Source organism: Gossypium raimondii, chromosome 3 (genome assembly GCF_025698545.1).
Source record: "Gossypium raimondii isolate GPD5lz chromosome 3, ASM2569854v1, whole genome shotgun sequence".
NCBI classification, from domain to species: Eukaryota; Viridiplantae; Streptophyta; class Magnoliopsida; order Malvales; family Malvaceae; genus Gossypium; species Gossypium raimondii.
In genome coordinates, this window is record NC_068567.1 from 21,834,485 (window position 1) to 21,853,691 (window position 19,207).

General features: G+C 34.6%; 1 non-coding gene across 1 annotated transcript; it reads right to left on the reverse strand.

Moving 5' to 3' along the window:
- Positions 1-15,430: 15,430 nt before the first annotated feature.
- LOC128040139 (small nucleolar RNA R71) lies at positions 15,431-15,536 on the reverse strand. Its single transcript, XR_008194799.1, has one exon. It is a non-coding gene; the product is annotated as a small nucleolar RNA R71 (small nucleolar RNA).
- Between the last annotated feature and the right edge of the window lie 3,671 nt (positions 15,537-19,207).

Here is a 19,207-nt window from a genome sequence, read left to right on the forward strand (position 1 = left end):
ATGGTTTTTCAGAGTTGTTAGTCTGGTTTTAGCGTATCTGTGTTAAAGAGTATGAACTATTCTTCATGTTTAAACCACTACCTTTTACTCTAACAAGAACGATATAAACTGAATCATGGAAATAATGGTTAAGGAAAATATATTCATGGCATTGCCTTCAATGGATTGTACATTGAACTAGCAGATCATGATACATGAAAAATGTTGTGTAGCCTCTAGCAGGGCAATTATACGTTGCAAACCAGATTGTCAAATCACAACAAAAGACATAAATGATATGGCTTTGACTAAAGGATCCGAGTACATGGTTAACATGAAAAAAAGTTTGTCTAAATGGTGTCATGGGTGTACCATATATGCCAAAGGAAAGGTATGCGTATAGGTTGTCTGTGTACGGTACTCGCCATCTAACGTATAGTGTGATTGTTTGACTATTTGAAATGGTGCATTTGGGTGCATTAGTAAATATTTGATATGTTTTCTCTAGGAACTCACTAAGTTCTTTGAACTTACTTAATTACCTCTCATTCTCAAGCTTGCTGTAGAAGTAAAAGAAGTATTGTTGGACTACGACAGAGGACAATTTTTGTTGTGAGATTTCTAGTGTTTTGTATTATGCATGACATGGTAGGGTGATGTCGAGATGTTTAATTTTGAAGAATGAATCTTGTATTTAAACTTATGTTCATGAAAGTATGATTCTAATGAATTTACAATGAAGTATTTATAGTGATACAATGTGCTATTTTAATTAGTCTTGTACGTCAAATGGTTTATATTTCATATCACCTTAAACTATAGTTTAAGTTAGTTGCACTAAAAATAGTTTTTAAGATAATGGTTTAAAGTAGTGACACAATATTATTGGATCCTCCTTAAGGATTGGGTTTGGAGTGTTTCAAGTTTTGGAATCAGAGCTAAGGTTTAGCGAATTCTTGAAAAGACTGAAGGCAATGTCACACTCCTATCATCCATAGTACACCTCTAGCTTAGTTCTTAATGCTTTGTACTAAGATAAATCTTCTTTTGTAGTAAGATAAGAAAATGTCTAATAGCTTTAAAGAAGCCGCCATGAGGAAATGGAAAGTCATGTGCCTACCCAAGAACAAGCTACTACTGCCAACAACATGGGTAATACAAAGAACACATTTAGAAATGTGTTTTTCACGATGATGACTCAATTGTTTGATCAATTATTGGAAATAACCAAGAACCTCAACCACAACAACCTTATCAGCCACAACATGAAGTGGTTCATTCAACTCAACATGCTCCACCTTTACCTACTACAACTCAACTTAAGATTGATCCTATTAGAGAGATTCAGAAAATAGGTGCCAAGGAGTTCCTTGGTGATAAGGGAAATGTAACAACCCGTTTTTAGTGAAATCAAAATAGTGGTTTTGGGACCACAAATATGAAGTCAAAAAATTTATTGTATTACTTTTTTATGGTCTACAACATGATAGTATTATCGTATAAAAATTTTGTTAAAAAATTTTACCGTTTACATGCTCAATTTGATAAAAAGAACTAAATCACGTAAAGTGCAAAAGTTGAGTTCTAATAGCTAGAGGTATTAAATAGCTATGGAACTTTAAAGTGGAGGTCCTTATATGGTAATTAGACCATTAGTATGTTAGTGGATGATAATGGCTTGGCAATTTTGAAATTTGGCTTAGTTATTAAGGTTAATTTTAGAAATTAGTAAATAAACATTAAATAAATAAAACAATTAAAGCCTTCATCTTTTAATTTCTTCTTCAACCGAATATCAAGAAAAAAGAAGCCCTTTTTTCACTTCAAATTTGGCCAAGCTTGTAAGCTTAATTAGGTATGCATTTTTGTCCCGTTTTTGATAATTTCTATGTTTTCGGGATCGTTGTAGCTTAATCTAGCTAGCCCGAGGACTAATTTGAAAAATTGTTAAACTATTAGGGTTTTTCCGTTGATGATTATGCTTGAGTTTTGATGTTTAATAATATAAAAATGAATGGTTTTTGTTAGATAAACAACTTTTGTAAAGGAATTTTTGATGAAATTATCAATTAGGGGTTAAATTGAAAAATGTAAAATATTGTGAATTTGTGAAATATATGGGCTACTATTAGTATAAATAGAAACTGGCTAGGCTTGGGTAAGGGGAAAATTGCATGAATTTCATTTTCTAAGCCTAGGGACTAAAAACTAAATTGTAAAGAAATTAAAAGTATAGGGGCAAAATGGTAATTTTTCCAAAAATATGTTTTGGATTAAATTGAATGAATTGTATGTTGAAATGAGTTAAATTTATCTGTAGAGATGTAGTTAGACCTTGTACGGAGTTAGATCGAGGCAAAGAGAAAGTCTCGGAATAATCGCCTCCATATCTATGTATATTCGTCGAGGTAAGTTCGTGTAATTAAATTGTGTATTTATATGCTTTAATTGAAGTATATGTATGTGAATTGTATAATTTCCATGCATGAATACCAATCGCATATCCAACGACATACGACGATTACTAAGTCCCGTTTGAACCTTAGGAATTCGTCGGATGTAAATGACATGCCATTAGGGTTACCGATTTCAGCTCGAGAGAGCTTACCGTTATTTAGCTCGCATGAGCTTACTGTTATTCAGCTCGCACGAGCTTACTGATTACAGCTCGTACGAGCATACAGATTCTTAGCTCGTATGAGCATACATGTACAGGAATTGACGGATTACAGTTTAGCAAACCATGTATGAGCTACCCGAGTATCCAACGATATTTTAAATGGTTCAACGGGAACAATTTTGTTAAGAGATTATATGAGTTCGATACGAACTATTACAGGTATATACAGGAAATATATGGAAATGTTATTACATGATATATAGTTGAATGTAATAGGTGATACATGAATATGGAAATTTGATTTTTTATTGAGCTCATCCATGAATTGGTATATATATGTGATTTTACATGGCTAACATGTTGGTGAATATGTGTTTAGGCACTTGGCCAAGTTGTGTTGGGATATGTATTGTTTACTTACCTTATATGTGAATAAATGGTAAGTTAAATTCTATGTTATACTTACTAAGCTTAAATGCTTACTTTGTATTATTTTCCGTGTTTTATAGTGAATCGAAAGCTCGTTCAGGTTGGCGGAGCTATATCACACTATCCATTGGCTCCTTTGGTACATTTGGTTGTTTAATTTTGGTTTTAATGGCATGCATAGGTTTTTTTGACTAATGTTGGCCTATATGTTTTGTTGTGATTATAACTATTTGAGTTGGCTTGTGTTTTGGTATATTTTGATATGTGCATAATATACCTTATAAGGTTTATGTGTAAATTTCCTTATGGTTGAATGATGAAAGGTAAAATAGTAGTTGATTATGCATATGAGGCATGTATTATAACTTGGTGTGATTTGGTGCTATGCTATGGTAAGCATATATATATTTAATGCTATTGATTATATGTACAATTGGTACCAAATTGTAAGTTTTGGTAAATGAATTAAATGTTGTGTATTGATGCAATTATACACATAAGTTGGTTGATGACTTGGTTATATGGACCACAACATAATTATACTTGTCGTTTGAGGTACCTAAGGGCATATTGGTTGTATGTGAATATACTACATGTTTAAAGCTTGCTCATACTTGTTTTAGATGTTTGATTATAGCTAGTGTATGTGTGCATTTTTGGGTGTAGGTTGGTGCCAAATTGGGTGAGAAATGTGGCTTGTAAAATGGTCTATTTTCGTCCACACGGGCAGAGATATGGGTGTGTGTCTTAGCCGTGTGTGACACACGGTCAAGTGACATGGCCGTGTGTCCCTTGTATCTTTCAAAGGGTTGTAAGTCAGGCTGTTACACGGCCTGGCACACGGGTGTGTAAGGATACTTCGAAGGGTACATGGCATGACACATGGGCGTGTGGCCTGGCCGTGTGACCCAAGTCAGTGAGTTACACAGGTAAGGACATGGACTAGGACACAGCTGTGTGTCCCTATTTTAAATGCTCATACGGCTTAAGACACGGGTGTATCTCTTGGCCGTGTGAGTCACACGGCCTGGCCACACAGCTGTGTGACCCGTACAACTTTGAAAATTTACAGTGTTTTCTAAAAAAATCATCGAGTTTTCAATTTAGTCCCGACTTATTTCTAACGCGTATTTAGGGCCTCGAGGGCTCATATAAGGGATAGTATGTATGATTTTGATTGGTTTTATTATGAATATTGATAAGTTATGAAATTATTGAAATTCTATTTGTTTGTACTGTAAACTTTAGTAATACTTTGTAACCCTATTCCGGCAACAAATATGGGTTAGGGGTGTTACAAGAAATGATCCTACTATGGCAACAATATTTATGCTTTGATTGACCCATGGTCTATTCATTCTAACATTTATACTAAGGTCATAGAGGGTCTTAACCTTGAGATAGAGTACTCTAAAATGAATGTGCTTGTAACAAACCCTTTGGGTCAAAGTACTGTTGTGAATAAGTTATCAGGAATTGTCTATTGGATTTTGGCGAGCATGTATTTTTGGTTGATTTGTTGTTGCTGAGTTTTCATGAGTTTGATGCCATTATGGGATTAGATTAGTTGACTAGACATAATTCCATGGTTGATTGTCCAATTAAAAGTGTATGCTCAGTAAGTCTTGAGGATAAAGAGATAGTAATATCTTGTAAACCAACTGGATTGGCGAACATGATTTTTTCTATGAGTGTCCGCCAAGAAAATGATTGTTCAAGGTGCAGATGCTTATCTGACTTACATCATGGACACACTTGAATCTAGGAGTGAGATTAGTTAAGTTCCTATGGTTAGAGAGGTTGTAAATGTGCTTCATGGGGAGCTTCTTGGAATGCCTCTTGAGAGAGAGAGAGAAAGAGAGAGAGAGAGAATTTTCGATTGATCTAGAGCCTAAAATAGCTCCTATATTGTGTACTCCCTACAGAATGGCGTCCTTAGAGCTTAAAGAGTTAAAAGAACAATTGCAAGATCTATTGAGTAAGGGTTTTATTAGGCCTTCTGTGTCACCTTGGGGTGCAGCAATTTCATTTGTAAAGAAGAAAGATGGAACTATACGCCTATGTATACATTGTAGCCAACTAAACAAGATTACGATCATGAATAAGTACCTTCTGCCAAGAATTGTAGATTTATTTGATCAGTTAAGTGGGCCAAAATCGACTTAAAGTTAGGTTATTATCAATAAACATTAAAGGTGATGATGTAAGTAAAACAACCTTTCGATCAAGGTATGGTTACTATGAATTTTTGGTAATGTCATTTAGGTTAACAAATGCGCCTACTGTATTCATGGATTTGATGAACAGGGTATTTCAGCCTTATTTAGATTAGTTTGTAGTGGTGTTTATTGATGATATATTAGTTTATTATAAGAATGAGATCGATCATGAAGAGCATTTGATAATTGTATTGAGAACCCTGCGTAATAATCAGTTGTATGCTAAGTTTAGTAAATGTGAGTTTTGGCTGAAAGAAGTGCATTTTCTAGGACATGTATAGAACGACGGAAATGTGCAAGTGTACACAATCGCAACAAGTAATAAAATGACAAGTAAATGTTGAGTTATCGTACCCACAGGGACTGTGAAAAGAAATATTTATGAATGCTATTTAAAACACATTGGTGAAGAAAAATATTTTGTTTGAAGAGAGTGATTAAAAACTAAGATTTTAAACTAAGTGAACTAAATAAATAAATAAATCTCAATGCACGATTTCAAAATATGATTTTAATCAAGATGACATAATTGTGTTAGATTAATTACATTTCTTAACTTAGAATTATTAAACTCATGTGTATATTGTTACGAATAAGTTCACGGCAACTCTGTAATTTTCTAACTTTTGAACATACTCACCTACCAAAATCCATTTATCTCTTGACTATATCCCTATGTCAATTCAACCGATTAAACAAATCTTAATAGGCAAATATGTTATTGCACATACATACTTATTAAATAGAAATAATCTCTTGTACATATCCCTATGTCAATTCAAACAATTAACTCGATTTAATAAGCACATAAAAGACTATGCGAGGTAACAAAGTATCCTTACCTTGAAATAGTTTAATCACAATAATCTTGCAAGTTATGCGAGGCAAATGTATCGTCAACTACCATTGCTAATCTAACCCTCAGCTACCTTAGATGATTAAACATGCACTGATTAAGTACTTTGTCCATTAATTACAATTTCAATCCGTTTAAATAATTAATTCATTAGTTACCTAACAATTGTAATGCAAGAATAACTTAGTCATGATTTTACTTAATCAAGCATCTTACCGAGGCCTATAACAACATAAACACAATTTTAATAATTTTAACAAACAAAATGCAATCAACCTAACACAAATTAAATTTAAGCTAAATTGATTAAATTAACCATTCCAACAACATAAATATTTATATATATGTTCAGCATAACAACAACAAAAATTAAAAAGATAGGGAACAAGAATTAAATTTGGTGTTTTTCCGTGGCTTGACTAGTTTCTCTGTTCTTCCTTCTCTGTTGTCCTCATCGACCAAGGCTACTATGAACACTTAATTGCTGCTCCAAATAGCTGATGAATGCCCCTTTCCCAAGAGGAGAAATCGGCAAGAGAGAAAGGGAATTTTGGAATGGAAAAGAAGAGAGAAAGTGGAGAGAAGAAAGGAAAGATGTGAATGTTTGAGGTGTGTTTTTCAAATGACTAGCCTAAGGGGGTTTTATAGCTGAGTAGGGATGCTAAAAATAGCTAAAATTATGAGCCAAAGAGCCCTCCCTTGGCCGACCACACATGTGGCAGGTTGATAGTTTCAACTTTGCTAATTTAGGCTTGTGGAAAATCTATAAAGCCACCAATTGTGGAGGGGTTTGATTTCAACTTGAACAAGTCTTCAAGGGCCTCTTTGCAAGCTTAAATAATCAGCTAATAAGCTGATTTTGGTCAGCTCTTGGGACGGTTTTTGGTCTGTCCATTTCTTGGTCGGTTCGATTCACTCGGTTCAGTTCAACTGGACCACTTTTTCATAATTAATTAATAAAAAATTATTAACCTAAATTAAATTGGATATAAATTAAAAATAATTATATTATAAATTAATATAATTTTGGACAGTCTTAGGCTGAAATTTAGTTCACCACGATACCTAAAATTGCTTTTCAGTTTTGCACTTCTAGTAGTGTCTGCCGAGCCATTTTTCGCCCTTTGTGCAAATCTATCGAAAATAACCAAAATTTTTAAAAAATTAATTATAAAATTAAATGAAATTCAACATGTTCATATTTTAAGTACATTTTAATTATTTTGTAAAAAATAATTATTTTTTCGACAAGAATTTTATTGACACTGTATGATTTTATGTTAAAAAGGGTATGTAAAAATGTGTAAATTTTCGTGTTTCCAATGTCATCTCGACTAATGGTATTGTGGTAGATCTTATTAAGGTAAAGGCAGTTCTTGAGTGGAACTAGCCCACAAATGTTTTTGAAGTCTGCATTTTTCTAGGTTTAGCTGGGTATTACAGTAGGTTCGTGAAAGGTTTTTCAATGATAGCATTGCCTGTCACTCAGTTGTTGAAAAAGAAAGAAAAATTTGAGTGAAACTACGAATTTCAATAGAGTTTTGAGAAATTGAAGATAGTTCTGACTGAAGCTCCGATATTACACAACTAGAGCTTGGGATAGAGTACACAGTTTATACAGATGAGTCTCTGAATAGGTTAGGATGTTTGCTGATGTAGAGAGGGAAGGTCATAGCTTATATGTCATGCTAGTTGAAACCTCATGAAAGAAACTACCCTACACATGACTTAGAATTGGCAATAATGATTTTAGCATTGAAATTATGGAGGCATTATTTGTATGGTAAGAAATGTCACATATTTTCTGATCATAAAAGTTTGAAGTACTTGATGACTTAGAAAGACTTGAATCTGCTCCAAATGAGGTGGTTAGAGCTGTTAAAGGACTATGATTTGATCATTGAGTATCATCTCAGAAAAGCAAATGTAGTAGCAGATGCATTGAGCAGGAAAACTGTGGTAGCCTTATTGTCTCTTCGAGCTAGGGTAACTATGTTTGATAGTGGAACATTGCTAGCAGGTTTAGTTGTAAAGCCAACCTATCTATCTTAGGTATTGGATGAATAGATGAAATATATTCAGTGTGATCGGTTCAAGAAAAGAATGATGTCTGGCAAAACAGCAAACTTTAGTATAGGAAAAGATGGTGAGCTAAGATTCAGGAATAGAATGTTTGTACTAGTGGGGAAATGATTACAAAAAGAATTACTTAAAGAAACTCATCAAGGACCTTTTTCACTTCATTTAGGAAGCATCAAAACATACAGAGATTTAAAAATCTCTTATTGGTGACCTCGCATGAAAAGGGAAATTGCAGAGTCTGTCTTAACCTATTTCACTTGTATAGAGTTAAGGCTAAACATCAAGTTATTTTAGGTAAAGTGTATCCTTTGGAAATTCTAGAATATAAATTGGATAAGATTACCATGGATTTGGTATTAGGATTGCCCTTCAGCCCGTCCAAAAAGAATTTTGTATTGGTGGTAATAGATCGGCTAACTAAGTCAACCCATTTTATGCATGTGAATACTACTTATTCTTTGGAGAAATTGGCTAAACTCTATATTGCTGAAATAGTATGCATGCATGGAATTCTATCTTCCATAGTGTCTAATAGGGATCCAAGGTTTACCTTGAGGTTCTAGAATTAGTTGTAGAGATCATTGGGAACTAAGCTGTAATTCAGTATTGCATTCCACACTAAAATTGATGGTCAGTTTGGAAGAGTTGTTCAGGTTTTGGAAGACATGTTGAGGAGCTGTGTAATTGATTTTGGAATAAACTGGGAAAGATATGTTCTTTTGGTCGAGTTTACTTATAACAACAATTTCTATGCCGGCTTGAAGATGTCTCCATTCGAAGCTTTGTATGGTAGAAGGTGTAGAACACCTACTTGTTGGATGGAGCTTAGTGAAAGAAAGTTAATGGGTCTAGATCTGGTATGTGAAACCAAAGAGAAAGATGCTATCATTCGTAATCATTTAAAAGCTGCATATGATCATAAAAAAAACTTATGTAGATTTGAAAAGAAAAGAAATTTCCTTTGAGGTAGGAGATAAGGTATTTTTGAAAGTTTCTCCCTAGAAAAAAATCATCAGGTTTGGCTAGAAAGGAAAATTGAGTCCAAGGTTTGTAGGGCCTTGTGAAGTTTTTGAGAAGGTTGGACCAGTGGCTTACAAGTTGGCTCTGTCTCCTGAGCTATTAAATATCCACAATGTACTTAATGTATCAATGTTGAGAAGGTATAGTTCTAATCCTGATCATGTTGTGCAAATTGAAGATTTAAAGATTGAACTGAACTTGTCCTATTAAGAAGAGCCTATATGTATTCTAGCAAGGGAGGTAAAAGAGCTAAGAAATAAAAGAATCCCTTTGGTTAAAGTGTTATGGAGGAATCATAGTATTGAAGAAGCTACCTGGGAAATAGAAAGCCTAATGAGAGATCAGTATCCTCAGTTGTTTTCAAGTATGAATTTCGGGGACGAAATTTTCTAAGTGGGGGAGAGTTATAATAGCCCACCCGACGAAGTCCTAGTATCTGGTTACTGTTTATCGAGATATGGTATTTAAATTAAATTTTGAATGAGTAAGGTATTAGTTTTGACTAAGTATAAAACTCTTTGATTGCGCTAGCTGGCTTGTGTTTGGCAAGCTTGGTAGTTTGGCGGACTCTCCTGTGGAGTATATGCCACCCCAGTTGTTTAGGAATTTAAGTTAAGTTTGTAATTTGATAGACTTATTTTTATTTTTGGGCGAGACAATTTAGTTACTCTAATGAGAACTAGTTAGAATGAAACTAACTTACAGTAGTTGATAAGACTAAAATTATGGTGAGAGTACTTAGTCACAATTATCAAGAGAGGGCTAATGGGATAATTTGACTTGTCCACTAAACCTTGCTTCCGTGTTTAGTTGTATAAAGTTAGTAATGACTTATTGTCCAAGTTTTATGTCTTCTTGGCATCCATTTCCCTTCTAGATTTTTCTCTACTCTAACTCTTTTTGAAAATTAAGACTAGAAATTTGCTTGAAATTGGGTCTGCTGTATTCAGCCAACTCCTTCGTTCGTTTGAGCACCCTGGCAACTATCGATGGACTCTAGGTTATTCTTGGTTATTTACATGATCTTAGTGCTATATGCTTTAGTGTTCAATTTGTATGTAAGGAAGGAAACTTCTTAAATCTGGGTTTTAGAATGATGTTTCTTGTAAGCATGTTTAGTTTCGGCTATAGCGATCTGATAAGTTTAACTATCTATAATATAACTCAAGACACTCTTGAAGGTCCCTACGATAAGGGCAAAGGTCCTGCTATTTAGACTTGCAGCACTTTCTGGTGAGTTCCTTCTTACTTCCATGTGTATACTGTCTTTGCCTATATTTTGCTTAAGGTAAGTATTCATACCCTGTAAAGATGAAACGTTTGTATATGAATGATGGTTGTTCAGAGCTGTTAGTCTGATTTTGGTTTGTCTATGTTAAAGAGTAAGAAATATTATTCATGTTCAAACCACTACTTTCTACTCTGGCAAGAACGATATGAATTGGATCATGGAAACAATTGTTAAGGAAAACATATTTGTGGCGTTGCCTTCAATGGATTTTGCATTGAACTGGCAAATCACGATAAATGAAAATGGTTGTGTATTCTCTAGTAGGCCAATTATATGTTGCAAACCATATTGAAAAATCACAACAAAGGAAATGAATGATATGACTCTAACTAAAGGATCTGGGTACGTGGTTAACATGGAGAAATTTTGTGTAAATGGTGTCATGGGCGTACTGTATACGCCAAAGGAAAGGTAACAGGCATATAGGTTATCTGTGTACGGTACTAGCCATTTGGCATATAATGTGATTGTTTGACTCTTTGAAATGATCCATTTGTGTGTATTAGTAAATGTTTGATATGTTTTCTCTGAGAACTCACTAAGTTCTTTGAACTTACTTAGTTACCTCCCTTTGTCAGGCTTGTTGTAGAAGTAAAAGAAGTGTTGTTGGACTACGCTAGATGACAATTACTGTTGTAAGATTTCTAGTGTTTTGTATTATGCATGATGTGGGGGTGATGTCGAGATGTTTAATTTTGAAGAATGAATCTTGTATTTAAACTTATGTTCACGAAAGTGTGATTCTAATGAATTTACAATGAAGTATTTATGGTAATACAATGTTTTATTTTAATTAGTCTTGTACATCAAATGGTTTATATTTCATATCACCTGAAACTATAGTTTAAGTTAGTTGCGCCAGAAACAATTTTTAAGATAATGCTTTTAAAGTAATGACACGACATTCTTGGATCCTCCTTAAGGATCGGGTTTGGAGTGTTACAATATCTGGTTTACCAATAACCTAGAAGATATCAATAGTCAGTGATTAACTCTAGGACCGTGATTGACATCGCACCTAAGGCTATAATATTCATCAATTGGGTTTCTCTTATTTAATTGTGAATTCTATTTTTATTTACTACTATATTATTCTTTGATTTTTATTTATTTTAATGTCGTATTACTTGAATCCCTCTTTATTCATTTTACACAGGTCTGCAAAAGTCGTGGGCACGAAATTGTCCACAAAGTGCCTTGGTTGTGAGAAATTCGAACACTGTCAAGCCAATCCCTATGGGATTGACCCTACTTCCTATATTAAAAATTTTATATTCTATTTTTAGGCATAGGATTTATTTTGGTGTTTTTAACAACCGTTAAATTTTGGCATTATTGTCGAGGATTGACAATAATCAAACTTTGTTTTCTTTTCTTAATGACCGGGTCAAATCTAAGAGAATCGTTAGAGTTTAATCCTGAAATCAAGAAAATCGCCCAAAGTTTACGAAGAGAAGCAATAAGATGTGATAAACAACTAGAAGGGTGTAAAATGTTAGAAGACGAAATCAAAGATGAAAATACAGTAGTGACAGAGGTTGACGGTCAGGAGATAAGTTGTAACAACCTATTTTTTAGTGGTGTTGGAAATAATGGTTTCGGGGCCACAATTACAACATGTCAGCTTGTAAATATTAATTAATATTTACGAGGTCATTAGTGTCATATAATTTTTTTATTAAGAATTTTATTGTCTAGGTAGTTAATTAATTAAAAAGGGCTAAATCGTAAAATTTACAATAGTTAGTTCCTATTAGTTAAACATGTTAAATGATTAATTAATTATATTAAAAGGTTTTATTAAGCAAATAAACCATAATGGTTTAAAAATTTTAGTTAATTTTGAAAAGGAAAAAAAGATGAAAATATTATCATCATCTTCAATTTGTTTTAGTTCTTGTTTAGTCCTTACATATTGAAAACAAGTAGATAACTGAGGAAAAGGGAAAGTTGCTGAGTAGTCCCTGAACTATTACTGTCTCTATAGTTTATCCCTGGTAAGTTTGTACTGTTTAGTTTTCTATGAACTACAATGTTAAATAAATTGTGAGTTGTATTTGTTGGATATTCTGAAATTATTGAATTGTATTAAATGGATGTGAGTCAAGTTAGTAATTGATTTGAGTATTTTTACTCGATAATATATTGAGCTGATGAACGTAGGATAGGATGTAGTTGGCATGCCCATAAGTTTTTAATGTGCGCGATACGGGTTTGGCTTGTGATGAGATGATGATGATTGATTCGTTACTGCTCATTGAATATATCGGGGTCTAGCATTTATTGCGGACTATCGTGTTATATTTATAATGATTCTGTTGTGTTATCGGGGGTGGATGTAAAGCCTTCGGGCATGCACTCAGTGCCCAAGTGTGTTTCGGAGGGATGTTAGCCTACGGGCTAGGCACTTGGTTCCCAGGTGTGTTATTGGTTGGATAAGCTCGTTTGAGCGTTTTGGTGTGTTCTAGATAGTTAATCTTGTATCCAAATCCGTTATATCGTTCATCAGGTAGATTTTAAATGGTTATAAAATTTCTTGATTGGTTACATGAGTTGATATTGAATGATTTAGTATAATTGAATAGATTATTTATTATGAGAATCGATATAAAGACTCACCTAATGAATGGTTGTGATTGACAGGATTATAGTTTATTAACTGTTACTATGTGATTTATATGTTTTTACGATAAGTTTATCATTTTAACCATTGAACTTACTAAGCTCTAGTATAGCTTACTCGTTTCTTTTCTTCTATTTCTTTGTAGATTAAGTTTTGTAGAATCGGGCGATCAGATCAACTCGAAGAATCACACTATTCGAATATCTTTTGGTAGTTTTTGAAATGTTTACCATTGGGTTATATGGCATGTAATAGGTGTGTTATGTGTAAGATTTGACTAGTGACTTTACGTCATGCTACTTTAGTTAGTATAAAGTTAGGTAAGTTACTTGTATATGAGTTTATGGCTTTGGTATGTATATGTCTTTGTGAACTTGTCTCTGGCTATTTGAAATATGGTAAGTTTGATATATGCATTATGTATGGATATGTGAATTTGAATGCTATTAGTTGGTATGAAATGTGGATAGTTTTTTATAATTGAATTGTGGTGTCAATGAGGGCACATTGGTTAGGCACTTAAGATGTTGGTTTGGTATGTTTTAAGCCTATTTGAATATGTTTTTTTTAACTATGGAAATTATTGATTTTGGGTTAGCTTGGTAGCTAACATTTGGTTAAAAGGTACCTTGTTTTGAAAGCTTTTAAGGGTGTACACGGCCTGGGACACGGGCTGTCACATGATCGTGTGTCTTCTTAAATTTTGCTGTAGGTTAAACTCACGCGATCGCAGAGTGTTACACAGCCTAGCGACACTACCTTATGACCTCATTTTAAATGCCCACACGGCCTAGGACACGGGTGGGCACACAAGCGACGAGACGGCCATGTGACCCTATTTCAAGTTATGCACGATTTGGCGACAAGGCCATGTCCTTGAGCTACATGGCCCCGACTTTGTCACACGACCGTGTGAGCCCTATTTTCAAAATTTTTAGATTTTTCTAAAACTTTCTATTCTGTTTCAAATTAGTCTTTGATTGTTCCCAAACTATTTTTTGGGTCCCGTAAGCTTGTTTTATGGCCCGTAATTGTGATTATGCTATCAATGAAATGTAGATTCGAATGTTGTTATTTAAATTAATAAATGGATGGTTTAATGATGTATATTGTTTTGATATGTGTTGTAATACTCTGTAACCCTAATTTGGCAACAGAGAACGGTTAGGGGTGTTATATAAGTTTTTCGAGTAAATTGTAATTTATCCTGGTTGAGAAAGTGAGGTTGGGAAATAAGCGAGTATCAACCAATTAATTGATTAGTTAGTGGCTGGGAGGTAATAAGTGGTTAGTTAATAGTTAATCAACCCTAAAACCTGAATCTGAAGTTAATTACAACCCCTGAAACGAGTTAATCTTCCTAATTTGTTTAATTGATTTAATCGTTTGTTCATTTTATTGTTTATTTGTTGTAGTTATTTAGTTTTCGATATTCAACTTTTTTTATCATTTATCGTAATATAGAATTTAACCAATACTATCTAGACTTATTAAAGAGGTTTTCAAAACATTTAATTCATCCTCCCTTGGGTACAATCCTCGAAATACTTCTCTATGTTCCGCTGTAACACAATACTATGTTATTATAGTTGCGGACACCACTGTTTTAATTTTGTATATATTTCGTGTAGTATTTTTTAGTCAAACGTTCTCATGTTTGGCAGTGGTCAAGTTGTTGGCGCCGTTGCCAGGGTGGTTTCGACATTAAATCTAGAAAAAATATTTACAATTAATAATATAAATAGGAAAGTTAAAGACTATAAATACAATACTTTTATTTCTTTTATTTTTAATTTTTGTTTAATCTCTTTTTCGTTTTTCAGGTTGTTTATGACCCGAAGCGGAAGCACCCCAATCGAGCCATACCTAGATCCTGAGTAGATAATTCGTTATTTGAATATCCATAAGAGCGACGAGCAAACATCCAAGAAGAAGTCTCGATGGATCAAAGGACGTTGCGCGAGTACGCCTTACCAACACTTGGTACGGTGCGAGTAGTATTGAAACGCCAACGATTAACGCCAATAATTTTGAAATAAAGGCAGCCACAATCCTGATGATCCAAAACTCACTGCAGTTTAAAAGAAATATGCAGGAAGACCCAAACCAGCACTTAAAGTGGTTTCTACAACTCTACGACATCTTTAAGGACAATGGGTATCCGATGATGTACGTCTCTAGTTATTTTTGTTTTGTTTGTGCGATAATGCGGCTAATTGGCTAGACTTGTTAGAACCAATTTCCATCACCACATGAGACGATTTAGTGGAAAAATTCCTATACAAAATTTCCTCGATTAGCCGAAAGATTCAGCTTAGGTGAGAAATTACCAACTTTAAGCAATACGAAGGTGAATCCCTATACGAGGCGTTGGAACATTTCAAGTCAATGCTCATGAAGTGCCCACACCATGGACTACAAGCATGGTTTTAGATTCAAATTTTTTATAATGGTGTTGACGGTAATATCAGATCCTACCTAGATAGAGGGGTTGGAGGATCAGTCATGTCCTACACATTCGAATGAGCCAATAAAATCATAGATGATATGGCAATGAATTCATATATGTGGCCCAATGAAACATTCACTTATTGGAAGAGGAGAATTTCATAGGTAATAGGGGTCAAGATCCCTATTCAAATATCTAAAACCCTAATTACCAACCTCCACACTTACAACAAAGATCTGTGGGTAACGACCATGCTGCATGTGGTCAACGATTCGATCGACTAGAAGGGGATAAAGACTGACATTCAACAAGTCAAAGCCACATGTTGAAGGCTCAAATCTCAAAAGGATAGCCTCTATGATCAAATGAATCAACTAATGACGATGTTTCAACAGCAAAATGGCCAGAGTATCCCCAGTAACACTGAGAGCAATCCTCGAAGAAATGGGAAAGAGCATGCAAATCCAATTGCTTTGCAGTCGGGAAAGACTGTAACACCTATTAGCCAGTTAAAAAGACATGGCATGTACCAGCCAACCAAACAATCACCCAACAGATCGGGGCATTATTGAGATATTCAAAACCTTGACTTGTTTCAAAATTTGAGAAAATAATTATAGGGATTTCCTCTTTACGTTTAAAATGTTATTCCTTACTCATTTGGTATTGCATCTTTAAGGAGGATAATAGGAATAAATAAACTACCCATTAATCAGGCTCCACCATTAAAGGGGAATGCACTTAGGAAAAGATAGTTTTGGAAACTGCAAATTAGGGAATTTGGTGATCACCATTATAAACAAGGTAAATTAAACATTATAAGACGAAACAATACATTTGTGAAGTAAAATCAAAAGTTAAAAACAAAACGTGTATATACGTCATTTGCCGAACAACTATACATGATACAAAACAAAAGAGTGACTCACTTGTAGACGCAACTCTAGTGCAGTCCCCTTCTATGGATCTTCTTCTACTTATTAATTACCTGAGAAAGAAAGGTAACGGAGTAAGTTCATTTAAACTTAGTGAGTTCCAAGTGGATACATGTTGTTTATCGGATTACCAATAATCGACCTAAAAATAAAAACATTTTTGAGACTCAGTCTTACAAACGCATTGCACCAAGTTTCCAATACAATTTTCCAATAACGACACTTAGCCAAAACAACGCACACTGTATCCCTAGTGGACACATACTAACAACTTATACGCACTTTTTAGAGTCACGTATGTTTACCTATAACTCAACCTTGTTCCAGCCTCGGGCCCACTTTTAGAATCCACAATTTTATTTAGCCAAATCATATTTGTTTTTATATTCTTTGTTAGATTGAACACGTGTTCTCCCGTAAGTTCAGATCATGATTTGTTATTCCAGTTTGAAATAAAGCTGCCCCACCAAAGGCATCACAAATAAATCTTCTTTCCACATTTTTATATATCACAAACAATTTGACACTGGGCACGTCGATCATGGCCATGCTCACGCACACAAAACGAACTTATTACACATTTGTCAATACAAGATACATTGACCTGTCTTTGGCAAGGTCAACTTACCTTTCATAGCCCAAATATCATAGAATTTTCATAACTGAAAATAAACAAGACGAAACTCACCAAGAACTTCAGGATAAAATCTACTTTATTGGTCCTTTGCCTCGATTGTTCAGACTTTCGCTAGCTTCTTAAGCTAAATAAGAAGGAGTCATAATTACCAGAACATTCATCTATTGAAAATTGATTATGCATGCACTAATTCAAATATTTAAATTTTCTCGACAAGATCCTAAGAGTTTTCCCAAAAATTACCAATTAGCTGGTACTTATCAATGGCGTTTGACAAGCTTCTGGAAACTTTCCTCGTCTCCTGTAAAAAAGATAACTTAAAAGAATTTTTTTAAGGATGTGGGAGAGAAACATAGAAAAAAAGAAGCAAAAGTAAAACATGTTGGCTATAGGCAACGAGAATAAGCTTAGTGGGAAGGTCTGAGACCCCACTAGAGGTGATCATGGGCCGAGCCGGGCCGGGTGTATTTATAGGGAATTTTCATGGAATAGAGACTTGACAACAAAATATAAATTATGGAATTTTCATGGAATAATGGTTGTATTTATAGGCACTAAGTGTCTTAGTGATCTTAGGATACCTGACTTGACTTAGGAACCTATTCGGTTTACTAGAAGGTTACGTACACGAAAATTATCGTAGATACATAGTATCTTTATTTCCTAATTTGAGTCTGACTTAAATCTAACTTGCGAACCCCCAATTCCCAACTCAACCGGTGAATCCCCAGTTCGCAAAATAGGTTAACGAACCCCCAGTTCACCAAATAGATTGGCAAACACAACTTCTAATGAATCTGGCAAACCCCTTTACCACATCTTTTGTTGTACACTAGTTCACCAGAACATTGGCAAACTCTCACTTGCGAGGCCAAAACTTCCAGACCTGGTCTTAGGATGTTACAATAGTGATAGGTGTTAAAAAGCCTTCTCTAGGGATTTTGTGACAAAGGTAAGGACCTCGGCAATAATAGTGAGCCCTAGCGCTGTAAGGCTTTAAAGATATGGAATTCCTGAGGGAGACCGTAGTTGTAGAATCCATTTGAGCAATTGCCAATCGTTGGCTATCGAAATTAATGAATACGGTTAACAAGGCGTTAAAATTTGAGTTGAATGCTTTAAATTTGTTTTATTTTATAAATATATGTGAATCTCACTAAGTTCACCTAAACTTATAAGCTTCCTACTCAAATTACAGGTTCATTAAAGGTACTAAAAATTTGAGAGGGTCCAAGCCAATCTTTCGTTAGAAGCTAGGTGGAATACAATAGCTGTGTATGCATATAGAGGGGCTCCCTTAGAGGCAACGCCTCAAGGATTACTTTGGAAGGATTTGTATTAAATTTAGTGAAGTTGTAAACACTATTAGTACAACACCGCTAACCCGTCTCAGTCGTTGGATTAGGGTTATAGAGCATTACAGTACAATCAAAAATTTTAAACTTTATATCATTCAATAATATAATTGCATCATAAGCCAATCATATACATGCATACTGTCCCTAAATCGAGCCCTCGAGGCCCAAAAAAATAGTTTAGAAGCAATACGGGACCAATTTGAAACAACATGGAAAGTCTAGGAAAAAAATGTAAAATTTTCAAAATAGGGCCACACGCCCGTGTGGCTAGGCTGTGTGCCTCACACAGTTGAGACACACGCATGTGTCTCAGGCCATGTAACTTTCGAACAAGGGACACACGACCGTGTCTCAGCCTGCGTCCTCATCCATGTAACACACTCAGTAGGGTCACACGACCATGTCACACACCTGTGCGCCAGGCAGTGTAACTTACTGACTTGAAACATTAATTAACTTACAAATTACACACGGCTATGTCGCCAGGCCGTGTGTGTCACACAGCCGTGTGACAGCCCGTGTCTCAAGCTGTATGAACCCAAAAATGTACCTAAACTCATGCCAATTCAAGCCTAATTCATATCTAACCAATCAAACCATTTAGGCACACATTCAATGGTTCAAACACCATTGAAACCTATATAAACATGCCATTTCAATCATCCAAAATCACCTAACCAATATGCCATTCTAGGGAACTATACGTGCT